Below are 19,914 nucleotides of genomic sequence, written 5' to 3'. Positions count from 1 at the left end.
TGGCCATGAAGTAGGATATTCAATTGGAGGAGGATTAAAATATTTTCATGAAACTGCAGGATTATGAACATGTTAGGAACCTACTCAGGATTGGAAAAGTTGATTACTCAATCAAATTTTGATTGTCCAAATAACAATTTTGTAGCAGACACTTCTGATGCAATTGAAGATGAAGAGTTGATCCCTGTTGAAGAAAGGTCTACAATGCTAGATTGTATAAAGATGTTATTTTGGTACTACAAAATCATAGAGCTCCTACTGAACTAACAAAGTAAAAATCCATATTGGTGAATTTGAAGTCAGTGGGATCTTGTATTTTGAATAAATTTTTGTTACAGAAAGATTGAAGTGAAATACTTCTTCACTGTCTATTGGAATATGATTTTGAAAAGGTTACTGAAGAGTTTCATAAAGGTGATTTTGGAGGACAACATTACTGGAGAGCAACAATGAATAAGATTCTTAGACGAGGATTTTATTGGCTTTCATTGTTCAGATATATATACAAAAAATTTGTTATTTGTCATGATATTTGAGGGAAAAAGGAAGTTACTCTCATTACCTTTGAAACCTATTTTTGTGGAAGCCCCTTCCCAATAGTGGGCGTTAGAATTTATTCGTGAAATACATCATACATCTTCGGGCTAACATCGGTGGATCCTAACTGCCATTGGTTACTTCATAAAGTGGATTGAAGCAATTCCCACAAGGCAAGCTACTGATGCAGTCATTATTCAATTTCTAGATAATAACATCATGTCAAGATTTTGCTTCCCCATGAACATCATCACTGGAAATTCTCACGGTTTCAAATCAAACGAGGTGGTAGCTTTTTGTAACCAGTATAATATCACTCTTGGTCATTCTGCAGCTTATTACCCCCAAGGTAACGACTTAGATGAATCGTAAAACAAAAGCCTAGTTAGAATCATCAAAAAGATTTTGCAGGAAAATAAAAGGTCATGGCATTTAAAGCTTATATTTTATCTATGGGCTGACAAAATTTGTATGAAAAGATCTACATGATATTTTCCTTAAGAGTTAGTTTCTGGAATTGAAATCATTTTTCCTAGTTCTCTTGGATTTCCAATCATGAAACTGTTGCAGGGACTACAAGAAGAACCAAATTCTATCAAGAGGAGGATCAACCAACTAATTTCTCTATAGGAAAGAATTGAATAAATTTACAAAAATCATCAGCAATCTTGAAACATAATTAAAAATACTTTTGACAAAAAGACCGAAGAAAAAAATTTCAATCCCCAAGATGTAGTTTTGAAGTGGGAGGCTAAGATTGAAGATAAAGGGAGACACATCAAGTTTGAGAATCGCTGGAAGGGGCCATATAAGATTTTAGCCTATCATGGAAATAATACATTGATATTGCAAGAGATGGATGGTAAAGTCTATGCAGGAGGACCTCTCAATGGAAGGTTTCTGAAAAATTATATCTATTGATCTAGTTGGAAGGAACACCATTGTATATACTACATTTTTACTTTCTCATTTGCAAGTGTGGGCAATATATTTCACAAGTTTCAACCCTAAGTGAAGGCCATAAAAACTTGGAGATTATGTCATCAATTTTCAGTTTTCAATAAGGCTACTAGTCTACTAGCTCTTTGTTGTAGCACTAGGGTGTAACATCCCCATTGGAGCCATTGTTGTCCATGATAACCCCTAGAAATAATTTTTAGTTTGATTATCCATTTTAGATAAGGTTTTTAATTTTAGGTTCATGTAGAATTTGTCATATGGTATATTTAGTGTTTGGTAGGGTCATCATAAAAAGGTAAAATTCATAATTCCATTTGTATATATGTCATGATTTCATAATTGAGTCATTTCACAGTTTTACGAACTTTTGCAGCAACTCGAGTTCAGAAAACCAAGAATTTGCTACGAAAGTTCCTGATAGTTCCATAGAAAAACGGTCCATCGTAATACTTGTCTTTCTACGAAAGCTTTTTGTTGTGTAACATTATTCTTTTAAATGATTGTTAGTGATTTGAGAGTTGTGTTGAGTAATAAAATGCCATTATTCTCGTGTGCTCCACTTCTTTTCATTCATTCTTACCTTTCCTTTTTCCAGTTTATATTGTTTGTTGCTACTGAAGTTCATAAGTGTTGGCCTAGGTGTTCTTAAGTTGATTTTAAGATGAAGAGGAAGAATCTCACAAGAAGCTCCTGACGTGTTGCGAGCATGACATCTAGAAAATAGTATAAAGGAGGTTTTATGGTGCATTAAGATCCCATTCAAAAGAAAAGTTAAGAAGAAGTCTTAGAAGAATAGATAAGAGAAGCAAGGTAAGAGCTCATTGAGAACAAACTACAAGTTTAATACTTCAAGAAGGAGATGACACAACAAATAGACTTTACTGATGAAGTGAAAAAAAAGTCTAGGAAAATGGTGAAGAGATCTTTACCTCTACACAGGATGCCAAACCACACCTACGGGAGGAATACTTGCCTACAAGAAGATAGGATAAAGTTGTAGAATAGGGTTAAATTATTGGAAGAACTATTTGAGAAGATCAAAGTTGAGCTTTTAAGGAAGAACCTCAAAATTATAGATGTAGAGGAGGACACTCTTTGAAGATGGTCAAAGATGATCAAATCCACATTTTCTCCTATTATATCTTTTAAATAAACTTTTTTGGGATTATACATGATGGACTAAACTTCTATAGGTGATAAGAAAAGATAAAAGATTAGAAAAATTCAATACACAAAAAACTCAGAAATTTTGTAGCAACTCCACAAAATGAAAGAGGAAATTTGCTATGAAACAGTTGTAGCTTTTCATGGAGAAGAATGCAAGTAAAAATTTTAGCTAAGGGAATTCTAGTGACATGAATTTAGCTAACGAACAATAATGAGGACTTCAACACTGTCATAATGGCCAAAGAGGTAGCCGAGAGGTGTTTTTTGAATTTTCTACAATAATTTTTTTGCTATGAAATTTCTGGAAATGATTGTTTTAGTAGTCAACTTGAAGTTCACTTTTTGACGAAATGGTAAGGAATTTTGGAAATATGAAGTTTTTTTTGTTCATCACAGGATCATCTAAAAAATCTTGTCTTAGTTTTTACACAACTATCATTTTTTGGATAATATGTACTTATTTTAACAACATCAAATCCTACCATGGAAGGGATATGATGGATAGCGTTGTCGCGTCCCCTGATGATGGACTCACTTGGCAGTCCGAAACGTTCGGTTCACAAAACTCTTCAACAGGTTATTCCTCCTCTATCGAAAACCATCTTCACCTGTATGGACTCCCTATTTAACAATATCAAATCCTACCATGGAAGGGATATGATGGATAGCGCTTCAGATTATCTATTGTCGCGCCCCTGATGATGGACTCACTTGGCAGTCCGAAACGTTGGGTTCACAAAACTCTTCAACAGGTTATTCCTCCTCTATCTAAAACCATCTTCACCTGTATGGACTCCCTATTTAACAACATCAAATCCTACGATGGAAGGGATATGATGGATAGCGCTGTCGCGTCCCCTGATGATGGACTCACTTGGCAGTCCGAAACGTTGGGTTCACAAAACTCTTCAACATGTCATTCCTCCTCTATCTAAAACCATCTTCACCTGTATGGAATCCCTATTTAACAATATGTACTTATCTTTGAGGCTTATTTTACGAAAACATTCATTGTTAGAAATTTTGAAATTCGACTTGGTGGAGGTCGAGGTTAGCAAGTCAACCAGGTCAATATTCACGTGGCATGAGTTTATTGAGAAAACATTACTAAACACCTTAGAATTATCAAAGGAATCCAAATGAAGGCACATGGGTGGTTTTTTATTTTTCCATGAAAGTCTATTACCGAATTTGAAAGAACTATGTTTTCTCTGTGTTTTGTCAGTCTTTCTCTTAACATTTTGACAAAAATGCCTTGAAGGGATTATTATACATCATACAATATTTAATAATGTCGACTTCATCATGAAAAACTCTATTTTTTCATAATGACAAGTCAGCACATAGCCAAATTAGCATAACAACTATCTTATTAATGAAGACAGTAAAAAGAAAAGAAATTTAGTCTTCAACAACATGTCGAAGTTGTAATCAAATTCCAGCAAATTCAGCAAGTAGTTGAGCTAGGTTATCTTTATAAGAAAAATTGGTTAGAGTTTTAAAAGGTAGTAGAGTCCTAGTTGAGTTCCAACTATGTAAAACAGAAAATCCCTATGAGGACTCCGTCAGTTAGAAGAAAAATATAAATAGGTCTCTTAGATGGTGAGTTGAATCTTCCAAGGTGGCAAGTTAATGTAAAGAGATATTTTCTCTAAAAATAGATATAATTTTTACTTTGGGAAGGGTTGATCGATGATGTGAGAAGGCCACTTTATGTAAATTTTTATCCAGTTAATATACATTTGTAGCATACTCTTTCTTTTCTACCTGAGATTTAGTTTTGGCTTTATGTTTTCTTATCATGTTTCTATATTGTTAACAATGTTCATAGCATATTGATTAATTGGAATTCATGTCGGACTTACTCCAACAACCTTCATGTGCTCTGTTTTACTATAAAAGTTTAACTCACTCCATTTCAAAGCCAAACATGCCTTAGCTTCCTTTAAATAGTGTTGTTTGTAGTTGAATTTTCTCTTAACTCACTCCCTGTCCAATTGTAGTAGCCATCACATTCTCCCTCACCTGTAAAATAACATAAATGTCAGCGCTAGCTATCTACAATTGAATTTTATCTATAACCTCATATTGTTTTCTTTAAGAGATATCGCTCATCTTAGAAGTGCTAGCTTCTGGCTACAAGTGGTTTGAAATATTTATGTTGGGTTGAAGGTTGACACAACCCAACCTATTCTAACCTAGTTATAACCTAATCCAAACCATGTAATTAAGAGAAAAACCCATAGATAAATTGAAAATCATGTAAATACCTACCTGGTTCAATATATCCATAAGAACCTGCTACTACAAACATGCATTCCAAAGTACTAGAATCCTACAAAAACTTGGATAGACCAAAATATATAACATGAGACTACAATATGCCTTTTACTTTGGTATAATCTAGGGCACTAATTTCATCGTTCACACAATAGTCAGAAAATGCATCATTTGGAGATTCCAATAGTTTATTATCCTTCTTAGCTAATGAACGAGATGTGATAAAATGATCATAATTTTTTGTTCTATCTGTTGTTTTTTCACTCTGGTTGGCATCCACTGGAGCTGAAGCATCAGGAGTTGGAAGGACTCTTCAGTAAAATATTTTGGTCTATTCTCATTGAAAGAAGATCCACATGGGTTTCGAGGAGGAGAAAATAAATCAATTGATGAGATTATTATTTTTTGGACACCAAGAAGATTATATGCCTAATGAATATAGCAACTAGCCACATGAAATCACAATTAACAAATGGAATATACAAATTTGACAAATGGGGTAGCTCATAAGAAAAAGGCTCAAAATTTGGATTTTCTGATTGAACATCAATATTACCAACAACATCCATTTCACAAACCACGTTCATATTAACATCAATTGCCATTGATAGTGGAGTTCATTGGGGCATTTAATCCTAGTGAACAAGCATTAAACTCTCACTAGAAGGGAAGAAAACTTGTAGAAGCTCATCAGAGTGTGGTAATTCAGATGAATTATAAACGGCACCACCAATTACAGAAACAAGATTTTCAGGAGAGAAAAGCAAATGTTTCTTCTCAAAGATACATCAGCTGCACCAGAACCAAGTGGTGACCATAAAGAATAAAACGTTGATGTGCACACTTTAGGAGATGACATGATCACATAATAATATCTCAAAGTATCATATGAGTGTAGAAAAGAAGAATATTTTTGCTCTGCATGAGAGCTAGGTGCTATATAATGCTAAAAAAGGGCAGTAGAGGTCACATAGTTTGAGATATTACCAACATTAGAAACTTCACGGTAATTTCCAATAAAAAAGGTATTTCCTAAAATGAAAAATTCCAAAAATCATTCATCTGATAAGAAATCACAAATATTGTCGCTATGTCGCTGTCAAAACCATAAAGTTCAAGAGTTCCATCTGCTGTCAAACAAGCACTGCCATCTTTGTCAAAGAAAAGAGCAAGAGGAGGGTTAATTGAATCTTTTACTTCCTGAGCCAATCTTGTATTACTTCCATGTTTCTTTAGGTATAGAGTTTTGTCACCAAGTTGCAAAGTAGTAGTTGTAGTTGCATCCATCAAGCCAGGCTGGATACCAAATCTCGAAACAGATTCCTGACTACATACAAATTATTTCTTATTAAAGTGTCTTCAATCACTACATCGCTCGATGTTTCTGCATTCGTCATTAAGTAAGGTAACATGGTTGGATAAGGAATAAAAGAGAGACCATATGCCAAATATGAATCAAGTAGGTTCTTTTTTATTGAGCTATTCTAGTGGTTCTTTATTGAATTTTCTGCCTTGAAAACATAAAAATGAATCAATGTGATTAGGTGCCTTTACTTTCAACAAAATTACAAAATCTAGAAATAAATTGTAAGAATTTTTGTCCTCATAAATCAATCCATATAACCAAAGAAAAACAATTGAAAACCAACTATAAAGATGGTTCCAAAGATCAAGGTACTAAAGGTTTCTAATTGGTATTCTAGGCATCTTAATTTTTTAAAGGAAATATCTAAAACAATTATTTCAAGCATATATTAGTGTTTTACAAATATGAAAAATATTTGAGGACAACAAAAAGGTAATGAACATATATTATGCTATAATGAATGAGTGACATCTCTTCAGACATCAAATTGGGTTACAACACATATCCATAAATTGCTTAGAAACAATAACACATTCACAAAGAGCAAGTTCTTTGACAAAGCATCATTCAGAGAGGAGGACAAATTTCCATAACGTTTAGTGCTACAATGAATGTGTCACATCTCACTATTTCTTGTCAAAAATAGCTTAAACCATGACAGTTCAAAATTTTTCGTTAGGAAAAATGTCACTGAAGGGAGAGAGTGTTAATCTCAGATTTTGCAAAAAAAATGGGAAAGACTAGATTGTAAAAGTGCAAGTTTGATTAACTTACCTTGTAATATTCTATAATCTAAATGTTACAGCCTTACATTGAAAAATCATTAGTTTCAATATATAACAATGGTTAGCATATATAACTATGGTCAGAAAAACTAATTGTTTTGAATTTTAATGACCCGAGCCTTATGTTGAAAAATGATTACTTTCAACTTATAACTATGACTTAAAACTATAACTATGGTTGGAAAACATCGACTATTATTTATTTTAACAATCATGATACCACCACAAGGGAGAATTGGAATGGAACTTTTCTGAGATCCTTAGCAACAATTTTATGAATCAAAATGAAGATTTTGAGACACATAGTTCCTGATTATAAATCCTAATGGGATGCATCCTACCAGGAGCTAAATATCACTTCTTCACTATTGCATTTGAGACATACCATTGGCTATCAATATCCCAAAAGAAACTTATTGGCTATCAATATCAAAACCTAAAATCATAATATCCTTATTTTAAATCTTAATGGAGAAGCTCCATGCACTTTAAGTAGCTAGGATGTATTGTTTACATTATGGAAAATGTTATAGCTATAAAGCCAAGTATACTTTTGATTCTTCTTCAAATGTGATCTCCAACAATTATCTTTTGTGATACCTCCACCCTTGCAATATTTATAGAAAGGGACATCATCCTTAGCACACTATGTCCATCCTTAGGTCTCTTGGAGTTTCTCCTATGTTGTAGGTTTCCATTGTAGGGCTTCTTGGTCATGCCATATTTCAAAAGGTTCCTTTTTGCTTCACTAGAACTAGTGTGAAATACACTATTTGGGCTTCCTCCAAATGTTCTTAGCTTTTGTTTCATTTTTGGTGTAATAACCATATTCTTAAGTGCATGTATTAAAATTTATATCAAGAATCCACCAATGGGATTCTTGGTCATTCTTTTTTTCACAATGGTATTCTTTCTTCCAGTGGAATTAGTGGCAACAACATTATTGGACTTCCTAAAACTACTCTCGTTGTGCAGCCTCTTCATCCTCGACCAATGAGCCTATTTAGTAGCCTCCCTTCTTCATCTATCATTATAAGCTTAATGGTATATAGGTTGAATTCTTGCATGTAGACATCTACCTTCTAATTGAGATTGTCGTGAGGATAACCATTCGTGTTTCTCATTCCAATAGTTTGTGGGTTATAATTTTTCCTTGAAAATGATATTGATCTCACCCCACATCTTAGCTTGAGTGGCAAGTATTTACCTATTCTCACAAATTTTTCGACTTGAGCAAAATATTCTTCACACATGCATGAAACTTTATGGAGGTAAGTTTATTTTCATCTATGTGTCATTTCACCTCATAATAGCAATCAAATTCCCTCATCCAAACATAGAACCATTCATAAAAATTCCCATGACTATTAAGTGTACAATATCCACCTTCGTTTGTACTAAAAGAAAAAAAAATCCCAAATTCATTTGTGAACGTCCTCTACCTCCTCTAGATGATTTCAAAATGGAATGCCTTTGATAGGGGTCTTTCGAATATGAAAGTATAAATTATTGTGATAGAGGTTGTCAAAATATAAACAAGCTAATTGATTGTGTTCAACATGTCTTCCTATCTATTTTCGCATCAGAGCTTGTCTTAACCATAATTTTTTAACAAGGTCCATGAGTTAGCTATAAATAGAAGCTTTAATAACAACGGGATACAAACATGGTTGGACTACTAGAATTATGCCAACAACAAGAAGTTAGACAAGTTCAACATAATCCTTATCGTTACGGTGCCCATACAAAAAAAATAATCAACTAGATGAAATAGAAATAAAAAGATTAACAAACATTAAAGAAAGAATATTAGAAAACAAAAAGGACTAGTAAGAGAACTGGCCAGTACAAAGAACCAATCCTAAAAGTTGTTGTAGGAGTAATCCAGAGATATTAGGCTTACAATTACTTTAATCTCTAAAAGTATCCTTCCAACCAAATGGCTTCTAGAGATATTGAGAATCCACATATTGGTTATCTATGGGGGTATGGGTCCACTACACTCATTCCTACTCAAATCTATGTAGGCCACATATGTGAGGCTTAGCATGCGTTCAATTTCTAAGGGAATGCTTCCAACCAAATGGTTTATCGAGATACTGAGAATCCTCATATTGATTATCTGTGGGGGTATAGATTAACTGTGCTCACTCCTACTCAAATCGATGAAGGCCGTGAGCTTAAAGTACCTTCTCTTGAGGTATCACTCAAGATAATTTGTTAATTTTGAAATCAATCTTGGAAAATGAATTCAAACAAAGAATCGATGAAGGCTAGGAGCTTGCAGTAACTTATCTCGAGGTATCACTCTAGAGAATATGTTACTATTGTAATCCATCTTGGACAATAGCTTCAAACAATGAATTTATTGAGGAACAACTTTTCTTAACTCCTTTCCACTAAGAATAATGAATTGCAAACTGGAAAAGTTTCGTATAGAGTCAGGAGGTGAACCAATCCCTATGGAGTCTCGAGAAATATGAAGTGGGTAGAAAAGCCTAGCGATATCTTTTGAAAGGTTGATCCCTCTTAGGATAAATAAATAAATTTTCCTAAAGCATGTTTTGGGCAAAACCAAGAGAACCCCACTCGAGCACAAAAATGTTGAATAGTTGAAGAAAGGTCTTAGGAAGTTCTTATTTGCAAACCCAAAATTTTCTAAGCACTTTCATACCCTAGACTGTTTGATCCTATAGCTAACAAATAATTAGTGTTCTAACAAGGAACGAAGTTTGAGTTGAGAAAAACAATTACCTCGCACACCAAATGAGACGAGAACAAAAGCCTATGGGAGGGGCTAGTTCTCGGTATTGAAGGTATGCGTTTGACTATCGACCAAATGGAGTTTTGATCGTTTTGAGATCTCAGATCATCCATAGTATTCATTTTTTATTTTCAACATTTCTATTCAATATTATGACTCGTCATCACGAAAAAATTGGAAAAAAAGAGATGAGAAAGGAGGAGATAAATAGGGGAGAAGAAGGGATAAAAGGCTAACGAGCAGATCTAAAAAATAAAGGGAAAGAAATTATTTATTTATTATGGATTAAATTTTTACTTCTATTTTCATTTATTATATTTGTATAAATAACTAATACTAAAATTAATTTTAATAATATAAATTTTTAGTTAATTTTCAAATTTTGAGTTACTATTTAAGTTAATTTGAGGTTAACATATAAATTTTTATTAAGTATTATGAAATGAGAAATTAATATTATAAAGGGTAACTTTTATTAAGAATGACTATTGATAACATAAGTAATAACAGTAATATTATATTATTAGTATTAGTTATAATGTTAATAGTAATAATGATTTGACTACTATTAATAAGATAATTAGAGTTACTAATACGAATGTCAGTATTATTAATTTATGGTATCATAATAATTATAATTAATGAAATGATAAGGGTAGATATAGTAAATGGTGCTAAAGGAATAAAAATAAGAAGAAGGGAATCAAATGAAAGTTGAGGTTAAGTGGGGGAAACTGATTATTTAATGAATATATTTAGGAAAGATTAAAGGGATAGATGGGGGAGGGAAGATCAAGATAATTCATAAGAAAAGGAGAGAGGAGAGAAGGGAGGAGAATGGGAGGTTAATGGGGAGAGAGACATGTCAAAGTATGTTTCTGAGAGAGTAAGGAAATCTAATTTCTTCATATCTCCAAACCACCATCCGTATTGATATTGAATGGAAACTCTATTTCCTTATCTATCAATGGAGACTCCAGCTCCTCATAGATTAAAATCCCCATGTAGACTTTGATCCCATCCATCCACAGTAGATAATAGGACCTAGAACAAGGAGGAGGAGGCAAATTCTTTCGTCTAAGTGGAAATTTTGGCTAGTAACCTTGGATTCCCACCTATAGGAGGATGTGGACACCCTCATCTAGGCGGTAGAGGTGGACCACCATCTCTGGGAGGAAGGGAAGGTGTGAGGTGCTACATTAGGTGGAGTATTAAACGTGGAAGGAGGGAAACTGGGGGCTAAGAAGAAGAAAAATTAAAAATAATAATTTAAGACAAAATATATTTTTGGGATGGAATTAATTTAAGACAAATTGAAAATTTTAATACAAAATGATAATTTCATATTAAATAAATATCTTAAAATCCTTGTTAACACATTTTACGACAAAATTGTTGCTAATCTCTATTTTCCAGCAAGAACATCATTGACTGGTAGCCTTAAGATCATTAGTCATCCTACATTATACTTAGATAATTTTTCATTCTTAGATCCAAGCTAATAATAATGTATTCCCTCAACATTTCTCATTTCTCTATTCTTCATTCAATAAAAACTGGATGATAATATAATAGTCAGCCAAATCCTATATGCATTAAGGTTGTTAACAGGTCAATAATGATGTAGCATCCTCATAATAACAATTATAGTCTATATAATTGAATGTTGAAGCAACAACACCTCACCTCTTTGTGAAATAACTAATAGAATTGTTATACCTAAGTCATTAAATGATAAATGGATGACTCAATAAATGACTAGTATCGATCAAAACATATCCAATCAAATGGATAATTGCATGAGTTATGAATGCAAAACATATTCAAAGCTAAAATTTTAATTCTGAGGTTGTCATCTCAATATTTGGACTAAGAAATGTGTTTCAAAATTACTTGCAACTCAATTCCAATCCACCGAAATTTTTCTCTTAAAAAAAGCAATAAAAATTTCAAATAATTATTGTCTTCCTTCACAATGAAATCTACACGTCCATTTGCTTCAATTATGCCCTAGTTGTTAACAACATAAAGTCTCACTGAACCATTGAACATAATAAACTTTTCTTTAGCCATATCAATATTTTCATTAAACAAGATAATTATAATATCTTGCTTCATGATATCAACTCCACGACAATTAAACAAAGCAATCCTAAATAACTCACTACATCAAATGTCGAAGTGAGGTTCTAATAACTTGTCACAATAATTAGTGTTCATTTGTAAAATTTTTTATCGCATAGGTTTAAAATACTATTGACTAATTTGGATTAAAAATTAAATTTAAAAAATACAGGGAGGAACTTTTGCAACGCCCTCACCTCATTTTAGTTTTCATTCTATATAATTGTCTTCAATAAGAAAAAAAGGATAATATAGTTAAACATTGAGAATCATCAGCTCCAATAATTACCAAGGCAAAAAAATAGGCAAATAGAAAAAAATTTCTAAATTGGGTCTCAAGTTAAGGAATTCTTTCATTTACACATACATATAGGATTTCCTCAATTACTCTAAAGAAACTACTGAGAATTTCCAAGGTAAATGATCAAGTGTCTTCACGAGTCTACTGCAACACAAATTTAGAAATAGTAACTGGTGAAGGCTAGCATAGTCAGAGGGTTCTTCGAATGATACTTTTCAGCAACTATTGTGATATATTATAATAATTTATAAGAGTGCGCAAATTCCTCAATTTCTTATAGTTGTGTTAGAGTACATAGATATATAGAATTTTGGTATATGTTTCTTTCCATCACTTCATAGACATAGCCTATATATTCCTAGTGCACCCCCTTGATATATTACACTTCACATTACTTAAAATCCCATTACCCACCTTTGGTCATCCATGGTCATTGTACAAGCTCTATTATCTGAAATAGTGCCTTTTTATGGCTATCAAAAAGAGTATCTAGACATATGATTTAGGTTAAAATATCTTGAGATATACTTATTGTAATTGCTTTATAGATATAATAGTATATGCCTTATCGAGATAACAAACAGGTGCTTATACCTATTCATATTAATTATTTGTATGAGAAAATTAGTTCAACACAATGTTTTTGATATCTAATAACTTCTTGATAACCATCGTTTCAAAATTTATCTTCAACTTGTGAACCTTCTTCTATTTCCGATGATTATTTGTTTTCATCCTTATATTAATTCTATAAGGTGGAACTAAAATATAATTCCTCCTTTTTCATATAGAACAACCTTTCATTCTCAATGTTGACACCATCAGCCCTCTTGTAAAAGTATCTATATTTTTGGTAAATTGACATATGTTCCCAACCTTCATACTTTGTCATTGAGAAAATAGGTAAACCTTCCTCTGTAGGTACAATTTCCTTTGTTGTTGTTTAAAATTATCATCAATATATCATCTTCTATGTACTTCACTTCCCTATATAGTTTTGCAACCACTCAAACAATACTACATCCAAAGAAATGTTATATCCAAAGTTCTATGCCTATGATCCAATATTTTTTAGAAAGCTCCCATGTATCAAAATTGGTGAAATTTGTAAATGGATCAAATTTCACACTTGAATCTCAACTAGATACCACTAATGTCCATGTATATGAGAGGAATATGTTGCTAATACAAGAAATATGTTTGACAACTAGGAAAAGAAGAAAATGTCCATTTTATCTATTTGGTGCTTTGGGTGGTACGAAGGAAGCATATGAAGACCTGCATGTGGACAATGGAGAGAGTTTGGAAATGGTAATAGAATATGGAAAGATGTAAGGATGGAAAGTACATGGAAGAGTTCAACTAAGATGAAAAGTCAAACTAGGCCTATATGCATTTGGGAAAGAATGGATTTTTAACAATATTAGAGTTTTGGGAGCACTGTCCTCTCTGCAGAATGTTATAGCCACTTAAAATGATTCTCTTCGAATTGGGAGAACTTTTATCTTGTTACACCATGGAAGAAATGATCGAGAAGAAATTTTTCCTTCCTATCTATACCCATTTTGGTATATGTTGCTACTTCTTATGTATCATGATTGTAATACCTTAGAGGGTTGATTAATATTTCATATGGTGGAAATTGAATGTTTGGTATATTGTTGTTATAGATTAGCATTCCATTTAATATGGTGAATAATTCAAAAACAATAATATAATAATATTTTCTCCCATGGGGTATAAAAAAATATGTTGAAGAATTTGTTCCATCTTTGAAAATTTAATAAACGAGAAGCTCAATGATAGATAGACATGTTAAATGTGCTTTGTAATAAACTACATCTTTGTAATGAATATTTAAAATATGACTCTTGAGCTCAAATATATTAGAGGATAAAATGGCATACATGTTGTGCATCTACAACACAAAACCACCTACATATTGAATGGTAAGTCCCCCATTGAAATAAGAGGAAAATACTGCCAATTTTTCTTGGATCATAACAAAAGATGAAAGAAAATTTGAAGCCAAACCAATCCAAACCTAGTTGAGTTGATACAAGAACAAACTAAAATTTTGGGAGTATATTTAAGGCTTTTGCACCATGTTAATTAAATCTGGATAGAGCGAAAGCTTCTATGGTACTTTTCAAATAGAATACAATTTTCATAAATATTCATCTAAAAACATTCCATATGTAAAACATTGCTTGCATGCACTAAAATATACCGAACATTTTAATGACACACACGCAAGGATATACTTTGTTCCAAAACTAGCAGAAGTTCGAGAAAAAAGGTTTTCATGAGGAATCCAGCTAGATAAAATTGTTTTCATAAAATTGGTTGAAAACACAGAGTAAAAAGGATGAGGGAATAAATGAAATCTAAAATTTATACACTACCATAATATAATTTTATTTGTAAAATTCTCAACCATAACAATCTCTGAGTGCATATCAAATACTCACATTTAATTGTATATATTAATTCAATAAATTTTAAAGGTGGGAAATTAAGTCATCGATAAAAACTGGGACCTTGAAATTTCAACCTAATTGGAAGGCACAATATTTATCCTATGTATACCTAACCTCCACTTTGTAGCAAGAGAAAACCCAAGTCAAACATGGAAATGAGAAATGAATGTAAGATAAGAGGTCAGCTTCTAATTAACTAGAATATATAATCTCAAAAATTGGTCAATTACCACCATACATCTGATCCTTGTTGCCCCGTGGGTGATGGTAAATTATGGTGAATGATCGTGATATTAGTAGTTGTTCCATTTCCTACTAGTAAGGAAAGTTATCAAGTAATGAATGAGTCTCATGTCATTGCTATTAGGGAAGGCATGTTGTCTGGTAGATATATTATGGAGTCATGAGACAAAATGTCCATTCTCCTCTAATATGAGCCATGTGTCATCATTTTTTAAAGCTTGGTCTACATAAACATATATGTCTAGCGCATTACAGGGCACCCTCAATATTTTTCTCACAAACCATCTAAACGATAAAACCTCTAACTTTCTAAAGGGTGCACCCTAATTCTACTCTAATTCGTATGTTTCAGTCTTTCCAAATGACATCCTCATTCATATTTGGGATAATGAGAAATGAGTAATGATCTCATCCAAACCAGAGAGGTTTCTATTATCTTTTCTTTGAACAAGGTCCTATAGTTTGATATTGACTAATATATGTTTACTCCCAAATCTTCTCGGCTCAAATAATAAGGGAAAATAGGAGAGTTGTCTCATGACGAACTCTTTGAGAAAAAGCTTTATTCCTTCTCTTTTGAAGAATACGACATGAGTGCACCCAAAAATAGAATATTGCAAGGGGCCTCGAAAGGGGAAGTTAGAAGCCAACACCTTTGATTATGTTTCCTAGCAAGTGATTGAATTCACAAATGAGGGTTTTTTATATGACCTATAAGATAGACAATCCTTAGATTAGACTTGATATTAATCCCATATACTATGTTCATACAATTCCGTGATGACATTCGACGAAATTGCGGAATGGGAAATGTTTCAACTTCACACCCATTGATGGCATGCAAATATGTCACAGAACAAATTATTATAACCCTGAACCTCTTCTGAACTGAAATAAAAGGAAGAACCAGTTAACCGCAATCATTATCATGTCCGATTAAGATTAGTCCTTCTATCCTCCTTGGTTTCGAATATGATTCATCCCTTCTCCACTCCTTCAAACATGATGAAAATGATTCAGTTTCAATAGGAAGAATCAGCGGGATCAAGAACCTCAAGAAAGCTGCAGTCCCAGCATCCTCCTTTAGTATGCATGCGACTCAACCCCCTCAACTCCTTCAACTAGGATAAAAAGGCTTGAATATCAATAGGAAGAGGCAAGATCATGAACCTTGAGCAAGTTCTAGTCCCTGCATCCTCCTTTGATAGTCCTACAACTCAACCCCCTTAGCTCCTTCAACCGGGATGAAAATACTTCAATAGGAGGAAATGGTGGGATCAGGAACCTCCTACAAAATTCAATAGGAATAAATGGTGGAATCATACCACAAACATCAGTCGATTAAAATGCCTCATTCAATCAATAAGAAAAGCATAGATACGAAAAAATAAAAAGAAAATATTAATGAAATATTCAATGACCACACATGGATGTGAAGAATGTCTTCAAAATCTCATATAACAATACCAAAATTGGCTTATTATTAAACTTTATCTCCCACATCACACTATGACATCCATGACCATAGCCCTTATGTGTTGGAAAACTAGGAATAAAGCATATTATTCAATATCATTCAGCACAATCCTCACAAGGAAGGTCCCTTGTGTGCAGAGATAGAACTAAATAAACATATGCATAGATGTGATAATTAAAATATACTGAAATTAAACAAACATGAAACAAAATAGAGAAATATTGAAAACCAAATACACATCACTATATATAAGAATAATCATATGCATATAATAACATTAAATATGATTAAAATTCAATTTGAAAAAAAAAATATGGAAAAATATCTCTCAAAATGATATAACGCTAATTTTTCACCCAACCATAGGAATCTAATATAACTATGACATCCATGATAGTGTATGAGGTCATAAAGGCAATGTATTCAAGATATTGGATTCTAGCTCACTCAACTTATCCCATCTTCTCTTGTGTTATAAAATATATTCATTATATAAGTCTCTAGGAACCTTATTTATCAATTAAACAATCAAACCACCCTCCTCAATTGGCCAATACAACACAAGGAACATCTCTTTTGCTACTCAATAATAGCATAGGCATTACATCCCTTCTAGTGTTATTCAATATAGGGAAAAGGAATCTAATCTATTGAATTCATTCAAGGAATATATTAGAGAATAATTCTTTGATCTCACTGAGACACAAATTCATGGAGACCCTGTAACTCTCAAAATACCACAATGATAGCACTAGTGGGGGATTCAAAAAACCATTAGACCAATACAATTAAGCCTCTATGTAGGGTGTATAAGAATGATGGAAAGCACTCCTAGTTTCATATTCTTTCTACATCAACAATGAAGCTCTCGAACTATATAGAAATTGCAATATATCAACATCATTATACTCTCGTTCGCTACACTCTTATAAAAATGACTAAGGTAGTAGGAAGGATGAAGAAGTGAGGAAGGATAATAATACACATATCTGAACAAAAAAATTGCATATGAAATGAATCCCAACACTTTTCATATGGTGCAAATTCCACTTAGGATACTTTCCCAACACTGACTTATCCTATCACCATCTTCTTTAAGCCAACATACATACTAGCTTGACCACTCCACTATAAAATCAGGGGTTTCCCAAGAAACCTTAATATAGTGGGAACATAATCCTTCATAATATGAAATCGAATCAAATTCCCAAATACCACGTAGAATGTTTACATATGATCCTTGTTGGATCTTCTCTAGTGTGAAATGATACTGGCTCATACATGTAACGACATTGGCTCTTGTAAATCTGAACATTGCAACTCTTAAGCATCTCTACTGCAACAACATCTACCTTCAAATGGTAGCTAGGGAAGGATAATCATACACTCTTCTACGATATTATAAAATGAATTAAACACACCTCCCGATGAAACTCTATATAGAGTACATTCACATGCAAAAAAATATATTTTATTATCAAAATAATTCAGATAGTTAAAACAAAATTTACCTTTGTTATATAGATTTTTGAAGGTGATATTTTCCAAAACTCTAAAAGCTAATAACAACAAAAATACCTATATTTTAGTCTAGGTCACTAATGTGACTTATTGCACGTATAAGCATTATATTCTAACACCTCCCTCAATGATATTTTGAAGGCAAAGTTTTATATGTGTCAACCCCAAGGTTTTCACGTTCGTTGAAAGGAACATATGGTATCTACATTGGTTAAGGGTCTTTATGGTCCTGGATAAGTATAGATAACATATTGAGAATAGGTATTTCTCATTAAAATCTCTACATTAGAAGTGAGGATAGTGCATAAATACATTTTTGATATATCTAGATGACAGCATCATCATGGGTAGTGAGGCCATACCAATTACCAAGACAAAACTGCATCACATTCGACTTTTGACATTATAGATTCAAGCCTCCTATAACATTTCTTAGATGTTGAAGTTTTTCATAGTAACAAATGTGTTTTTCCTTTACATACTAAGCATGCAAAAGGTCTACTAGAAAAATACAAGATTGTTGATTGTAAAAATACACATATATGGGGAAGTTGAAACTTGAAGCTAAATTAGAATCAAGATCAACAAATGAGTTAATTTAAATGAAACTCGTTGAGAGTTTGATTCATATTACAATAACTGGGATAGGTCTTAGTTTTGCAATCAATTACATATCCAAATTTCTCATAGACCCCGAAGTAGAACATTGGATTGCAATTAAAAGTGATTTAAAATATGATAAAAGTAAAACATGTTTCTGAATACTATCTGGTGAAAGTGTCGCATTTCATTTAACTATTTCAAAAAATTCTAATTATGTGAGATCAATAAACAACTTAAAATCAATAGCTAGATATGAGTGTGGTCTGGGAATGAATGAAATTTTATGGGTTAGTGAGAAACATGTGGTTTCACTTTATTGTATGGAGGAAGAGCATAGGGAAACAATAAAAGGAACATGTGAAATCATTTTTCTTAAAAGAATAGTTGTGGGCTTGATTCTTGAACAAACCAAGCCAATAATTCTTTCATATCACAATTAAAATGTTCTAAACTTAGCAAAGAATTCAGTGTTTCACAAGTGCACCAAACACATTAATGTCGATTTTCATTTCATTAGACATCTTGTATGAAATGAAGAGGTTGAACTTCAATAATGCACCATAGAACAATAGACTGGAGACATATCACCAAGCCACTTGGTCCATATAAATTTGTCAAATTTTAAGACAAGTTTGGTGTATTTTCTAGAAACACCATTAAGGGAGGATGTTATAGTGATTACTAATAATGGTCATTTATTACTAATTATCATTTACTTTACATAAACATGTAGTATATTAAGTACTTTAGTGTTTATAATAAATAAATAGGAAGAATTTAGATACATCCTTCTCCTCTTCATTCATATATATGTAAGAAGACATGTTCTGAATGAAACTATAAGTTGATTGTTCTTGTCTCATGGGTATAATATTTTATCCATTCAATCTTGTTTTAATCCAATAATAATATTCCAATCTCAAACTACTCAACCCATATTTTTGGCACTAGAAAGGAGAACATGGCAAGTTTGGCTTGTGTGAAATATCAAGCAAAACACTAATACATGACATGTACAAAATATTATGAATTCTTAGTTTATTTATTATTCGGAGTAACATAACAAAACTTGTGTGAAATACCTTCCTATAGGTATGGTCTAGTGAACTTTCTTCCCAATTTCATCACCAAATCTTTCAGTTATGTCTAAAGAAACAAATCTAGGAGCTATGGCATTGGCTTGTCTGTAGTTTAAAAGCATCCCTTTCTTTTCCCCACAAAAGGATTAGTAATTATGATAAGAGCTCATAAATCCAACCTAGATTGTTCATTTAAGATTCTAATGCACATATAAATTTACAAAGTT

Source organism: Pinus tabuliformis, chromosome 1_2 (genome assembly GCF_031772625.1).
Source record: "Pinus tabuliformis cultivar Carrire ecotype Pingquan chromosome 1_2, CPIR1, whole genome shotgun sequence".
NCBI classification, from domain to species: domain Eukaryota; kingdom Viridiplantae; phylum Streptophyta; class Pinopsida; order Pinales; family Pinaceae; genus Pinus; species Pinus tabuliformis.
The sequence above is the reverse complement of the archived record's forward strand: the minus strand, read 5'-3'. Positions refer to the sequence as shown.